This window comes from Palaemon carinicauda, chromosome 16 (genome assembly GCF_036898095.1).
Source record: "Palaemon carinicauda isolate YSFRI2023 chromosome 16, ASM3689809v2, whole genome shotgun sequence".
Classification (NCBI taxonomy): Eukaryota; Metazoa; Arthropoda; class Malacostraca; order Decapoda; family Palaemonidae; genus Palaemon; species Palaemon carinicauda.
Genome location: NC_090740.1, coordinates 71,818,643 through 71,835,220, shown reverse-complemented (window position 1 = coordinate 71,835,220; position 16,578 = coordinate 71,818,643). Strand labels below are relative to the sequence as shown.

The window sequence follows — 16,578 nt, the reverse complement described above, 5'->3', positions numbered from 1 at the left end:
GGGGTTATTGCCCACTTCATGCCCGTTGAGCACAATAAAACTAATGGAGTTTAGTGAGTCCAAGCCCTTTGGGACCTGCGTCACAGGATTTCTACCTCTTACAAGGGAGTACCTGCAGTTCTACATGCTCGTCGCAGTCTTATTCATCTCTTTGTGAGTGGAGGGCATAAAGCTACTCGCCAACCCGCTGTGGGGGATATGACAGGCATGAGTACTTAGCTTCATCCCATGTTTGCAAAGACCTTAGTCTCACAGAGAAGTCATGTGCAGTGTTGTGCATCCATCCACTTGAGTGAGATGGGTGGGCAAGTTCCTCTCACGGTTGAAGGTCTGCGAACAACCCAGGTGTTACGTTTAACTATTGTACACGACGTAGATTATGCAAAATCACTCAAAAGGTTTATCAAACAATAGCAAAACATTAACAGCAAACAAAAATGATAGCCAGGATACATAAAATATAACTATTTAAGATTTAAAATAAGTATTAACAGTATTATACAAGATCCACCAAATACTCATGGCACACCAAAACTATTTAGTAATTTACATAAGTTCTTACGAAGAAGTAGTTCTTGAGTTAACTTCTCAAACTTCTATGAAGCAAGGGACAGATGACATTGCTTAGTTTAAGATATAAAAAGTTGATATGAAGGAACACAGCTTCTGGTATTGAGCAGATGAATTTTTGAACTTCTTTATCTTCAAGATAAGTCGTTATAAGTTCAATAAAAAATTCCAGTACCTTCAAGATAAATCGTAAGTTCAATAACAAATTCCAGGTCACAGTGGCTGTAGATGAAATGTCTCCACTCACAAGTAGTGTTTGGTCAGGTCTCCTCTCTTTCACTTGTCGCCCACCTTTATATACGAGGGACCAATACTCCTGAATGTTCATGACGGACAAGAATCGCCCAGGAGAAGCATTATGCAACATGACGCCACACCACGGACCCACTCTAGAATCATCTTGTATAACTCACATCCATCATACAGCTGGCACTGAAGCAGTACCTAGAACTTTCTTCCCAGAACACAACGATATATTAGTCATAAATTGTTTTATTTTTACATCAACACACATGAATGCATTAATTATATTATTTTTTTCATCATATATAAGAAAATAAGCCCTTTTCACAACTTTTATCAGACAATATACATAAATTTAACGTAGATATAACAAATCCCCCTGCCTAGCGAAAGGTTGGGGGTCATTAACCAACAAATTTTCACAAATACAAATAGAAAAATCTTATCATACAAGATTACAAATATAATTTTTTTCATTTTAATGAAAATAAAATACAATTTTATATTACAAACTTTAAGTGAAACTTCAAAATTTACTGAGTTGACAATCACAAAATATCAATAAAAATCATTACAATGATTACTTGAAGGTTTTTTCTTAACAGCTACAAAAATTACAAGTAATATTTAACCTATGCCTCTTTTTAACTTTGGTTTAACATCATTTTTAAGGACATGGCAAAATAATGCACCAAATGCAGAAATGCACATTAGAGAGGTTTTCAGATAAGACTGATTGGATTTCACACTAGCTTGACACAAATGACAAGCATAATAAAACTGAATCTCATTCTGTCAAATATCTTGCAAATAAAAATGTCTTATATCATAACTCAAAATCCTACTCACTACAAAATGAGCAGTCAGGTTGTTCATGAGTGAGACTGAGAACATTAACATTTCTATTTACATGGACAATAACCTGAACATGATGGTCAGACTTTTCCCGCAGATCGACGAGGATAGCTCTTCCTTCTTCAAGATGCTTTTTTAACCAGTAGTGGTTACGTCTTATATGTCACTGTTTTCACTCTGGTTATTCAAGCCCACATCGGTTTCTGTAGAATCCAACCACTTCAGGGGCAGCTGAAACCCAGGTGTATCAGCACAAAGATCTTCTTTTCTCTGATTCCCTACGAGACCCGGCAGGATATGGGCCTGAGGAGAAGGTTGACAGAAGAGAGTCTCATCTGACAAGTCAACCTCCTTGTTTTCCTTTCCCCGTATTTGACACTCTCTTCACATGCATCAAAGAAAGGGGGGGGGGGGAAGAGCCATGCTGTACCACTCATCCTCAGGACTCTGGTCAGATCCCGAATGGTACCGTCATTAAATCTCCTTGAGATACAATCTTCCAACTTTTGGAAAGAAACGCCTACAGCGGAAGCAGATGATTGGTTGTTTTTCCCAGGCGCAAGAATGACTTCCTTCACCTGTTTGGTCTCTCCCTGCAGGGGATTCCTCCAGCAGAAATTGGATTCGTTCGCTCCCCTTCCGAGGGAGGCTCCCTCTTCCAACAGCAGCAGCAGATGTTGGTCTCTTTCTTTCTCGTCCTCGGGAAAGACTTCCTTCACTGGTAGGTCTCCCCATCAGGAGAATCTTCTGGGAGGAGTTGGAGTTGTCCATTCCTCGCCATCGCTCTTCGGAACAGGTGAACACGCCACGACGTCAACAGTCTCGTCTTGCTAGAAGACTTGGCTTGCCCAGCTGACTCGTCTGCAACTCTCACCGGAGATCCCAAGAGAACTTCCCCCCCGACACAATCTACTCTTACAGTGAACATCTTTCACAAAGCTGTAGCTTTGCTGCGACTTCATGCCTGGAGATTATCCAGCTCCTCCTCTCTCAGAGAGTCTCCTTTCCGCGACAACTTGTGGAGAGGATGCCAGGATACCCGCATAAATTTTTTGACTTCAGTTTTTCAAAGTCAAGTGGACTGTTTTCTGTGATTAGGGTCAAGGAAAGATTATCTCTCCCCTCGAGGTAACTATTCCTGTAATAGTGGAGTTAATTGTTTACCTTCGAAAGGAAAGTTGCTCTCGGTCTCAGCAATGAAGGGCCACCGCTCGTGCTTGAGCCTCGCCATCAGACCGAATGGAATTAGCATTTACGTTGGCATCCCCTCTCTTCATGCTGAGTTTCGGGCCTTCCTGCCCTTATTCGGAAGGGGAACCTCCACGGGCCATGATTCACTTCTTTCGGTCCCCAAGGGTGCCCCCTATGACCCAGGACTCCAAGCAGCAGATCTTCGCCTGACCTCGAGTACAGGTTTTCGTCTTTTGCTTGTGTTGGTTTCAGCCAAGAGACTCGGCATACCCCATGGGACGCCTTCATCATCTCTCATTCATGGCGATGGGCCAGGTAATACTAAACCTTATTCCTGGCAGCTCAGACCCCAGAGCTCTTCGGATTACTATGCCAGGGAAGAATTTGAGGTACTACTTCAAGGGAAGTACAGGAGCTTGCCCCCGAGTGTCAGCACACTTCATCAGCCTGGGAAAGGTCAAGAGATGGATTACCAAGAACACGTGCTCGGCTTGGATTCGTAAGGTCACGGGCCAAGTATTGAATGCGAATCCTCCTCATAAAGGAGACCTACAGCTCATACCGTTAGAAGCAGGAGTATGCCCCTACTGTTTATGAAAACTACTCTGTGACGCAGGCCTTGTCAGGGGGCGTGGGAAAGCGTCAAATGACCTTCAGTGCCCACTTCCTGCGAGACGTGATCTACAGTAACATGGAGACGTTCTCTATCGTCCCTGTGATGGCTACACAATAAATGGTTTATAACACCTCAAGCTCCTTGATGGACAAGTAGCAGAGGGGGGAGGACAGAGTCTGACCATAGTTAAGTCTGGAATGAAATACAAAGAATGACTGGCTCTTTCTTTCATCTTTGCCCTGCTAGGTAATACCACCTTCGATACTCTGTAAAGATGGCCCTTACGATGGTCTAGCACTTTGCTTGAGAATCTCAGTGATGAGTTGGGCAATGGTGGTGGGATGATTATCCATCCTGGCAGGTTCAACCATACCACTAAGGCCAGTTCTGAGAGACCTGACTAAGACTGGACCTCTATGAGTCTTCTTTATTTTAATTTTTCTTTTCTTGCTCTATCTGAATTTTGTTGATGACCATTATAGGAACATTGACCAGTTTTTTATATACTGTACTTCAAATTTAGATGCCATCCCCTTCTGGCAGATCCCATTGGGTGCATACTTAGTCTGTGTCGGGCTCCAGTGTTCTGGTTTTAAGTCATCCCTTATTTGCTGGTAATGGGTGATGCAAGGCATTGGAGTCGTCGGTGGGAGGGGTAACTACCCACATTGACCAGTGTATGCCCACCTAAAGAGAGACAGCCCCTCTTAAATAAAGGACTGGTCCCTGCTGAAACCTCTTCTTATGTTGATCCACATGGGATAGGGGGACTGACATCGTCGGATAAGAGGTGGATAACCGGCTTGCTTATTCCTTGGAAACCAACCCCTCTGGTAATAACCTCGAAAATACAAACATGGACCTCGATATTGACAATTCCAACTCCGCTTCTAATATTGTGACATTAGAACCCTACTCATGCCTTGTAGAGAAAGAGAGAGAGAATAAGAGATATCTGCAAAACAGAAATATTTAGAAAAGATGAAATATTACCTGGTCTATATGAAATACCGAATTATGAAACATTTTTTATTCTAGAATTTGCAAGTGGAAGACATGAAAATGTGAAAATTTTTAAAGCCAACACTCTTCCCCTGGAAAATGGAAGTCTCTTGATAGAGAAACTATCCCCCATACAAAGTGAAAGATTGAAAGCACTTTCAACTTTGGATGGTCATAATTTCAAATGCTTTTCTCACCACATTTTTAACCAGAGTAGGAGTGTGATATATGCTCCAGAGTTACTAGAGATAGAGGAAAAAGAAATTGAAGATGAACTGAAAAGTCAAGGAGTAGTAAAAGCAGTTACTATGAGAAAGAGAGTTGGAGAATATTGTTCCTCCAGCTATCTTCGTTTTAATTTTTGATCAATGTAAGCTACCCAATTTTATTAAAGCTGTTTGGTTAAAGTTAAAGGTAAAACCATACATCTCTTCACCAATGCAATTTTATTGCCAAATGTATGGCTGTTTAAGCCAAAAGTGCAAGGAAAAATAAATAATAAGCCAGCTGTTTGTGCCAACTGTGGAAAAAGTAGTCATGGAGCATGCACAGAAAATTCAAATTGTATTCACTGTGGGGAAGCACACCCAGCTACATCTAAAAGCTGTGTCAATTTTATTTTTTGAAAAAAAGAAATTCTGGCCATTAGGACCATGGAAAGTGTTACTTTTAAAGAGGCTTGTAAAAGAGCTCTTGAAAAGTAGATAAGGCCAGGACAACCCTCTTCACTGGTTTTCAAAAAAAACTTGCCAAAACACTGACAAAAATAGTATCCTCACCTCCAACATAAAGAAAGATATGAAAGTAGTTAAAGAAGATGAAAGTCCAATTGCAAAATTATATCCAGGTGTAGAAAATCAAAACTTGATACGTGAAGATCAGAAAGATAAAAAACAATCTACTCCCATTCTGAATGATAATACAAACCTCTCTTGGGCCATGTCCTTGCCTGATTTGATGGAGTTTTCACTTGAAACCAATTTACCCGCTGCATTTATAGTGGGGAAGGTGCAAAAACCTGGTAACACACGACCTTTTTATCGATAAAGAGAGAGACCTCCATCTCCCTCGCCCCCTTCCATGAGAAACATTAAAGTTATGACTTCAAATAAATTTGACGTCTAGTCTGCTAATGTTTCTAATCACCTCGAAGACAACTTAAATAAATCGGAAATTCAAGTTGAGGTCCACCATTCCCTCAACAAATAATTCAAAAGGAGACAAAGACATAACCCAATATATCAAGACCTCTAGAGAAACCACTGGGGAATAGTATTGGATTAAAAATTGCCAATGGAAAGACTTCATCCAAGGTGTCTTCCAAAAAATAAACCATAGTTTTTTCCTCCATTCTGCAGTGGAATTGTCATGGTTTATGGGAAAAATACAGAGAACTTAAGCTCCTTATTCATGAGCACTCCCCTATAGTTGCATGCCTACAGGAGAGTAAGCTTGAAAGCTTAATGCTAATACTCCTTGTCCTCGAGGGTATGTTAGTTATAGGACACCATATGATCAACAAGCAGGGAGCCCTGGGGGAAGTCTTATATACGTAAATGGAGATGTTCCCCAAATATCTTTGTCTATGTATACTCCTCTGCAGGCAGTGGTTGTACAGCTGGATATAGGCAGAAAATACACAATCTGCTCTCTTTACTTGCCTTCAAATGTTTGCATCTCTTATGGTAATTTATTAGATGTGATTCAACAACTCCCTCAACCTTTGTTTTACTAGGTGATTTGAATAGTAGACATCCTTTATGGTGCGATGTTTTTGCATATGCAAGGGGTAATATTATTTCATCAGTTGTGGAGTTAATACAGGAGAGCCCACACACTTTCATGTTCAGGAAGGTACCTTGTCATGCATTGACCTATCAATTGCAAGCTCTAACTGTATTGAAGAACATTAAATGATTGGCATATTAGTAATCATGCAAAAATCATTATAAACACCAACAATGGTCCACCTTTACAGAGATCGCCACAATGGAACCTTGACAAAGCGGACTGGGATATATTTTGGAAGCTAAGCAAAATCGAAGGGAATGCAGAACAGCTTGAAAGTGTTAATGATGCCATAGATTTACTAAATGAAACACACTATACAGTAGGGGTCAATTTCATGCCCAAAACCACAGGGTTATTCAAACGGCAACCAGTCATCCGATGGTCTTCAGAATTAACTGCTCTACAGAAAATTACAAGAAAATATGGCTAGATTGCATAGATGCTGTACAGAGGAGAATTTAATATATAAAAAAAATGTAAAGCACAGTTCTGCTGTGCCATGAAAGAAGCTAGGTGACTGTCTTGGATGTCTTTTGTTTCCTCCATTAACAGTAGAACACCACCATCTTCTGTGTGGAAGAAAATAAGAAAGATAGCCGACAAATTCACCTCCAACCCACCACCAGTGTTAAAGGTGAATGGTCAGTATGTGACTCGAGCAACTGAGGTTAACAATGCATTGGCTGATCATTTCTGTAATGTATCAAGCAAGTGTAAAGTAGCTCCCGGTCACCAGCATAGAAGCAATGAAGAATGGAAAATGCTAAATTTTACAATAGAAAAGAAGGAATCTTATAATAATCCTATTACGGGAATTTGATTCTGCACTTGCTAATTGCAACGGTACAGCCCCTTGTCCTGATGGAATTCCATATGCAATGATTAAACATGTACATGTTAATACCAAGTTATTTATTTTAAGCATTATTAACAGAATATGGCAAGATCATAGTTATCCAAATATTTGGGAACTAGCCATTATTTTAGTCTTTCTAAAACCCAGTAAGAATAAGTATTTAGCAGCAAACTATGGACCAATTGCATTGACATGTTGTTTATGTAAGATCATGGAGAAGATGGTCAATGCAAAACTGATGTGGTATCTGGAGAAGAAAGTTATTTTATTACCTATCCAGTGTGGATTTAGAAAAAGGAATTCAACGACTGATGTGTTGGTATGACTTGAGGCCTCTATTTGTGAACCCTTTGGTTCAAAACAGCACCTTATAACAGTCTTTTCAAACCTCAAAAAGGCATATGATACTACATGGAGATATGGTATACTAAAAACCATTCATAATTTAGGATTGAAAGGAGAGCTACCATTGTTCATTCAATCATTTGTTTTTAAACATAAAACTTACCTGGTAGTTATATATATAGCTTACGTCCCTGACGTCACGGCAGAAAATTCAAAACTCTCGCCGATTGGATAGCCAGGTGTACTACCTGTGCGCCCTAGCGGGGTACCTTGGAACCATCCCCTGTTCACTCATATCTTCCCTGCCACCGATAGCGGCAAAATTATTGGATATTCCCTCGCTTTTTTCCTGATATTATTGCTGTCCCTTTGGTGAAGTACAATAATTTGGTTTTTGACTCTCGCTTGATTGGATTTTCTATTGGATACTCTTGATTTATGTTTGGATATTGATATTTTGACCCATGCTTGTTTTGATCTCTAACAATTTTTCAAAATGGCCCTTTAACTCTTAGAGTGTGTGTGAGTGGGTGTAAGACCCGTTTGGCTAAGGCCTCCATTGATCCTCATTTGCTCTGTGTTAAATGTAGAGGTAAGGTTTGTGAGCTGGATGATAGGTGTGACGAATGCCTTCTATTATCTGAGCATGAGTGGCTAGAATTCGATCGCTATACGCGAAGATTAGAAAGAGATAAGTTGAGGCGTAGTTCTTCTCGCTCTTCAAGAGAATTTTCCTCTTCTCATTTCACTGAACCTATTCCTTCCCCTGTAGTGGTAGTTCCTGATCCCACTACGATTACCGCTAATGAGCCTACACTTAAAGACATGATGTTGGCTATTCAGGTGTTGGGCGTGAAGGTTGAATCTATTGCTGCAGATAGGATGCAATTAATGTCCGACGTTAAGCAGCTTAAAAGTGAAAGTGCGAGAAGTGCAGTGAGTGATTTTAGTGCTGTGGAGGGTGCGCCTGCTCGGGCTTGTCGTTCTCCTAGTCCTAGACGTCTTCCAAGCTCCCCAACACCTGGGAGAAGGAATGTCGAAAGATGAAAGGATACGAAAGGTTTTAGCTCCCGAACAGACGTCCCCTCGAGCGTTCCTGTTGACGTTTCCCAGGACGTTCGCCCTCACCATAGGAAAGGTGAGGTTAAGGTGTTTTATTCATCCTCGAATGACGCTGTTCCTAAAAGAGGCTGGCGTCAAGCGTCCAGACCTCTTGAGAGGAAGTTTGATAATGGCAACCAGTGTCCTTCCAGGATATCACAAGGTCCAGGTTGTAGCCATTGGAGCAGCCCAGAGCGCTTTCCTTCCACCAAAGAGAGCTCGCCTGCCAAGCGTCCTGCTAGGACGTTAGATTCTGTAAATAATCGTCCAGTTGTTGGGCAGTTGTCTGAACTGGGCATTACCTCGGTTCATGGTCCTCCTCCACCATCAGATTGGCCCTCACCCTCTGGACGCTCTAAGCGGTCTTTGAGCGGTGTAGAGAGCGAGCCTGAGATTAACGTATCGTCACCTGTTTCGCTAGTAGACCCAAATCTTAATATGTTGTAAGAGATGCAGCAAAAGCTTTCGTCCTTTATGCAAAGCTACCAAGCTACGGAAGCTTCCGCTCTGGACGCCAAGCGGCGCAAGGCGGCGAGTCGCGAGACTCTTGTAGACGAACGGCAAGTATCTAGACGCGTTGAGCGTTCGACGGCGCGTAGCGTCCAGCGTCCTGGTGAACGAGACGTTAAACGCCCTACAACAGGCGACGTTGAACATCCAGCCTTCCAGGAAGTCGAGCGTCCTTCAAAGCAAGGTGCCGAACATCCTATTAGGAGTGATAGTGAACATCATACAGGAAGTGCTTTTGAGTGGCCAGCAAGACACGATGTCGAGCGTCCTCCAGAGCGAGGCGTCGAGCGTCCTCCTTTAGCTAAGCGTGACGTTGAGCGTCCTTCTAGTCGTGAAGTCGAGTGTCCTTCGATCCAGGACGTTGAGCGTCCAACAAGGCGGAAGGTCGAGCGTCCTCCAGGACGCGTTGTCGAGCAGTGAGCACCCAAACAGGACGTTGAGCAAGATCTAGAACTCTTTAGCTGTGATCGCGTGGACCGCGAGCGTTTCGCAGAGCGTCAAGGAACCTTATCAGAGGAAGAAGTTGATGTTCTTCCTCCTGTCGAACCTTTTGAGGAGTTATCTGAAGGAGAAGACTCTAAATCTTTTCGCCCTTCAGTGGACTTAAAGAAACTTGTGAAAGTATTCAATGATGAGTTCCCAGAGTCTTTTGTTCCCGTTGCTCCAGGTTCGCCTCCATCGGAATTCACGCTTGGGAAAATGAAGAAGTAGTCTCTGTTTACTAGAATGGTTCTGTCTCGTTCGTCGAAAAGAGCTCTTAAGTTGATGGGAGACTGGATGGAATCCAAAAGGACCAAGGGAAAGCAGCCTTCACGTTTCCCCCAACTAGATTAGCAACTAGGTCCAGTATATGGTACGATACAGGAGAAGTTCTCGGCTTGGGAGTTCCTGCCTCTGCCCAGGGAGATTTCTCAAGCCTGGTAGACTCTCCCCGTAGATTGGCCATGAGGAAGACCAAGATTCTCTGGTCTACTTCAGAGTTGGACCATCTGCTCAAAGGTGTCTTCAGAACCTTCGAGGTTTTTAACTTCCTCGATTGGACTCTGGGGGCCTTGGGCAAGAAGGTTGCTGCACTTAAAGAAGGGGACTCTTGTAGTTTAATCCATGTCATGTCCTGCATGGATAAGGCATTACAAGACGGTTCGAATGAGTTGGCAGCGATTTTTACAGCAGGCATCCTTAAGAAGAGAGCCCAGATGTGTTCATTTCTGTCGCTAGGGGTTACTCCCTTCCAGAAATCTAAATTACTGTTTGCTCCGCTGTCTTCATCTCTTTTTCCGCAGGATCTTATTAGAGATTTCTTCTGCTTTGACTCAGAAGGCCACCCAAGACCTAGTCTCTAAGACGGTAAGAAAAGTCTTACCATCTTCCTTTTCTAGCCGCAAGCCTAAAGATGATACACCTTTCCCTAAGTTTTCCCAGCCCTTTCGAGGGAGGTCTTCCAGCAGGGGTAACTCTAGACCAGATGGAAGGGGAGCAAAGAGGAGAGGATCTAGGACAGGGCGAAGCAGAGTCTGACTGCTTTCACCTTCAGGCAGTAGGAGCCAGACTACACACCTTCTGGCAGGCGTGGGAGATGAGGGGTGCAGACCTTTTGTCAGTCCAACTTCTAAAGGAGGGTTACAAGATCCCTTTTATAAGCAACTTCCTTTGATTTTAACCCCAGTGGATCTCTCTCCCAGGTACAGAGAGGAGTTAAAGAGGCAATCATTACAGCTTCAAGTGTCTCTCTTGTTGGAGAAGGTGGCTATAGAGAGGGTGCAGGACTTGCAGTCACCAGGGTTTTACAACCGCCTATTCCTGGTTCCCAAGAACTCGGGGGGGATGGCGTCCAGTTCTGGACGTAAGTGTTCTCAACACATTTATCCAAAAGACAAAGTTCTTGATGGAGATGTCGAAGTCAGTTCTTGCAGCAGTAAGAAAGGGCAACTGGATGGTCTCACTAGACCTCCAGGACGCTTATTTCTACATCCCTATTCATCCAAGCTTCAAGCATTATCTGAGGTTTGTATTCCAGGGAAATGTTTTTCAGTTTCGAGCCCTGTGTTTCGGCCTCAGCACCGCCCCTCAAATTTTTACGAAACTTATGCTCAATGTAGCAAGGATTCTCCACTCAAGAGGCATCAGACCCTCTCTGTACTTAAACGATTGGCTTCTCAGAGCTCGCTCTCACGATCTCTGCCTGAAGGATCTTCAGGTAACATTAAAGTTGACAGAAGAATTGAGTCTTCTGGTCAACAAGGACAAATCTCTTCTGACACCATCACAAGAGATACTCTATTTAGGGATGGTGATTCGGAGTCGAGTTTTTCGGGCTTTTCCGTCTCCCTTAAGGACGGAGCAAGCCATCTTGAAAGTACAATCGTTTCTAGGAGAGTAGAAGTGTTCTGCGAGGAAGTGGATGAGTCTGTTAGGAACCCTCTTCTCGTTGGAACACTTTGTCTCTCTAGGAAGACTGAATCTTCGACCTCACCAGTTTCACCTCAATTCTCACTGGAACAGGAAGAAGGATTTGGAGACGATGTGTATTCCAGTCACAGAGTCAATAAGAAGTTTCCTTCAGTGGTGGAACGATCCAGTCAAGTTTCAAGGAGGTTACCCATTAGATCTGAAGAACCCAGACCTTGTGTTGTGTTCCGACGCCTCGGACTCGGGGTAGGGAGCATCACTGGGAAAGCTGGAAGTATCGTGGTTGTGGACGGAGGCTCAAAAGTCCTTCCACATAAACCAAAAGGAGCTGTTAGCAGTCCTATTGGCCCTAGAAAGCTTCGAAGGGTCAGTCTGGAACAAGGTAGTGCAAGTCAATGGCGACAACACCACAGCATTGGCTTACATTGCCAAGCAAGGAGGAACTCACTCGATTTCCCTTTACGAGACGGCGAGGAATCTGCTCATCTGGTCAAAGGAAAGAAATGTAATTCTGATTACAAGGTTCATCCAAGGAGAGAAGAATGTTTTGGCAGATGGTCTCAGCAGGAGAGGTCAAGTCCTACCCACAGAATGGACACTCCATCTAGAAGTTTGCAAGAGTCTGTGGAGACTTTGGGGTCGGCCTTGCGCGACTTCAAAGACCAAAAGTCCAGAGACGTATTGCTCCCGAGTGCCAGATCTCGAAGCAGCACACACGGACGCGTTCCTGCTAGATTGGTCCAATCTAGACGTGTACGTTTTTCCACCTTTCAAGATCCTTTACAAGGTGCTACAAAAGTTTGTGTCAAGCGAAGGGACCAGAATGACCCTAGTAGCCCCCATCTGGCCCTCAAGGGAATGGTTCACAGAGGTACTGGAATGGATGGTGGACACTCCCAGAAGCCTTCCATTGAGAGTAGATTTACTCAAACAGCCCCACTTGGAAAGGCACCATCAAAGTCTCCAAAATCTTCAGCTAACTGCCTTCAGACTATCAAAAAACTCACAAGAGCTAGAGGTTTTCGAAGGAGGCAGCTAGAGCGATGCAATAGCAAGAAGGTCTTCGACCATCAGAGTCTATCAATCCAAGTGGGAGGTTTTCAGAGAATGGTGCAGAGTCAACTCTGTTTCCTCTTCCAGTACCTCTGTAACTCAGATTGCTGACTTCCTTTTATTCCTGCGAAGGAAGCGCAATTTTTCTTCATCTACTATCAAGGGATACAGGAGCATGTTGGCAACTGTATTCAGGCACAGAGATTTGGATCTTTCAAATAATAAAGACATACAGGAACTTCTTAAATCTTTTGAGACATCGAAGCAACATCTCCAGGATTCACCAGCTTGGAATCTGGATATAGTCCTGAAGTTCCTTATGAGTGACAGGTTTGAACCCTTGCACTCTACATCTCTGAAGGACCTCACGATGAAAACCCTTGATTAGTCTGGCAACAGCCAAGAGAGTTAGTGAAATCCATGCGTTCAGTAAAAACTTTGGTTTTTGGGATAACAAAGCTATCTGCTCATTGCAGTTGGGTTTTCTCTCCAAGAATGAGCGCCCTTCTCAACCTTGGCCTAAGGCTTTTGAGATTCCGAATCTTTCGGATGTGGTTGGCGATGAGTTAGAGAGAGTCCTGTGTCCAGTAAGGGCCCTTAAGTTCTACCTGGACAGAACGAAGGAGTTGAGAGGCAAGTCGGAAGGCCTGTGGTGCTCGGTCAAGAAACCCTCCTTGAAGATGTCTAAGAATGCCCTGTCATTCTTCATCAGACTTTTAATTAGAGAGGCTCATACACATTGCAGTGAGACAGACTTTAGACTTTTAAAGGTCAAGACTCACGAAGTGAGAGATGTAGCAACCTCAGTGGCCTTCTAACAAAATCGTTCGTTGCAAAGCATTATGGACACAACCTTTTGGAGGAGCAAATCTGTGTTTGCCTCACACTATTTGAAAAGTGTCCAGACTCTATATGAGGACCGGTACTCTCTGGGACCGTTCGTAGCAGCGAGTACAGTTGTGGGGGAAGGATCCACCACTACATTCCCATAATCCTAATACCTTTTCTTCTCTTGGAACTTAAATTTGTTTTTATGGTTGTCTTGTGGAGATTGCGACAGTCTTCCGCAATCATTGATTGATCAGGTGGTCAATTTTGTTCCTTGAGAGAGCCCGGAACTGGGTATTAGAGGAGGCTCTGTCACAGAGAGGTGTGTTCACCGGTTTGACAGCTCCTAGAGATCTTCAGCCCCCTTAGAGGATCGCTGGATCTCATAAGGAAAGCGGACATAATCAGGTACGAACCCTTAAGCTTGTTTTTTATTTAACTCTTAAGCAGAATTCCAACTATAATGGCTGTCTCTAACCCTCCACCAAAGTTGTTAATCAGCTATATATATAACTACCAGGTAAGTTTTATGTTTAAAAATGTTATTTTCATTATAAAATAAATTTTTGAACATACATACCTGGTAGTTATATATAATTAAATTCCCACCCTCCCCTCTAGAGACTAGAGGCATAGAAGATATAAGGAAACAGGGGATGGTTCCAAGGTACCTCGCTAGGGCGCACAGGTAGTACACCTGGCTATCCAATCGGCGATTGGCGCAAGTTTTGAATTTTCTGCCGTGACGTTAGGGACGTAAGCTATATATATATAATTACCAGGTAAGTATGTTCAAAAATTTACTTTATAATGAAAATAACATTTCACATAGATTTTTTTCAAGTTAGAGTTGATGAAACTCTGTCAAAGAGGAAATGTCAGGAAGAGGGAGGTCCTCAGTAAAGTGTGCTAAGTGTAACCCTATTTGCATTAGCCATTAATGGGATATCCTCTGTCATTCCTAAAGATATTCTCTCAACACTATTTGTAGATGATCTCTGTATTATTTTTGGAGCTAGAATGGCAATGGTTGAGAGAAAATTACAACTCTTAATCGACAAAATAGTTCAATGAACTGATTTAAGTTTTCAACAGGCAAAACTGTTAATGTCCATTTCTGTCGTATTTGGGGAGTACACCCACACCCGGATATGTACATCAAAGGTCAACGTATCCTGTGTGCAAGTGAAATTAGATTTTTGGGATTGATATTTGATTGTAGGCTTACATGGGTCCCTCACTTGAAAGCTTTAAAAGTAAAGTGTCCTGAGGCTCTGAATCTTTTAAAAGTTTTATCCCATACATCATGGGGGCCAGACTGCAAAAATATTTTAAAGTTAATCAAGGCTCTAATTTTAAAGAAAATTAGTTATGGGTGTAAAATATACAGTACTCCTCAGCCACCCCAAGTTGACTGAAGATTTTAGATTCTATATACCATAATGGTATCAGATTGGCCACTGGAGTCTTTAGAACTTTGCCTATTCCAAGCCTCCTTGTTGACGCTGTAGTGGTTTGCAGACTGTGGTCAGATGCATCATACAGACTGCCTAGTGTCCGAATGCCAACCACACGCCAACGTTCACTACACAAAAAGATAAAACGGTGGAATGCCCAGAAATCTAGGCCAAAGGTAAACAATCAAGAGAACTGGGCACAAGGCATCACCCCACAATTTCTTTTTTATATTGGGCAAGGGGTGCCAGCTAGAACCTGAAATTTTCTTTTTTAAATATTAAACTTAGCCGGTGAATATATAATAGCTGACGTCTCGGACGGCTCGACAGATACCAAAAACTCGCGAGCGATCGCCATGAAGGTTGCGGGTGTGACCACCAGCGCCGACTATCGGCCAGATACCGCATATACTTGTCAAGTTCTCCAGTTCTTCTCTGTCGGTCTTGTCGACAAGTTGGTTCCGCTCGCTGATGACCTTGAGTTTTCGTCCTTTTTGGTGAAGTACTTTATTTTGGTTGTTTTTGAGCTTTCGCTGTGACGGGTGTTTTTTCTTCAATTAAACTCTTGAAACCCTTTTTTTTTGGCTAGTGTTTATTGTTGATGACTTTGGTTTTGACTTGGATTTTCTCTGATTGTTCAATATGGCTGACCCTTCTCCTATCCCTGGACCTAAATTTCGCAAGTGTGCGAGGGATTGCAACAAACGTCTTCCCAAGGCCTCTATCGACCCACATACCGTTTGTTCTAATTGCCGGGGTAAATCCTGCCAATTAGGAGATCGGTGTGATGAGTGCGTGGTCTTGTCGGAATTCGACTGGCTTGAATATGACAAATATACTCATAAGCTGGAGAGAGATAGGGTGAGGAGAAGCTCCTCTAGGTCTTTGGAATTTTCCTCCTCCCATGCCCCTGAACCTAATCCTTCCCCTGTAGTAGTTGTTCCTGAACCCCCTACTAGCACTCATGAACCGTCCATGCGGGATATGTTTCTTGCAATTCAAGCTTTAGGCGAAAAAGTTGAGTCCTTAGCATCGGACCGTAACCAACTCATGTCAGATGTTAAGTTGTTGAAGTGTCAGAGTGGTAAAACAGAAAATCGTAGTGATAAAGTGATAAGTGCGCAAAGTGTATTTAGTGTTGCGACCGAGGGTTCGTCTGTTCGTGCTTGTCGCTCCCCTAGTCCGAGACCTCTTTCAGGCTCCCCTGCACCAGGGAGAAGTAATGTCGTAGGACTTAAGGGGACGAGAGGCGTTAACCAACGTACAGACGTTCCCTCTTTGGTATCGGACGTTTCTCGTCAAGATCGCCCTTACCATAAGACGGGTGAGACTGTGTTCTCCTCGTCCTCCGAAGACTTATCGCACAAGAAACCTTGGCGCAAGGTTTCTAGACCCTTGAAGCGAAAGTCAGTCCCTTCAGGACAGGTCCAGCGTCCTGGCTGTAGCCATTGGGACAGCTCTGACCTTTTGCAGTCGTCGGAAGACTGTTCGCCTATTAAGCGCAAGCGTAACACGGGGTCCGAGGGTCGCGGTAGAGGCAATGTTTTGCCAACGCAGACGTTACCGACGTCACGGCCCGTTCCGATTCCCATTGATCCGAAGTGGGTTGTCCTGCGGGACATGCAGTCTAAGCTTGCCTCCCTTATGGAAGAGTATGACGTTGAGCAGGTTCGCGATGATCCTTTGCTTTCGAGTCGCCATTACGCTGATCGAGACTGGCCGTCAGCCGCCCAAACGAGTGTTTACTCGTC

The 16,578-nt window shown here is 43.3% G+C and overlaps 1 protein-coding gene across 1 annotated transcript in view; it reads left to right on the top strand.

Moving 5' to 3' along the window:
* Nucleotides 1–16,578, top strand: part of pch2 (pachytene checkpoint 2 protein) — a 150,681-nt gene that overhangs the window by 69,069 nt on the left and 65,034 nt on the right. The gene's annotated exons all lie outside the window — the stretch shown is intronic.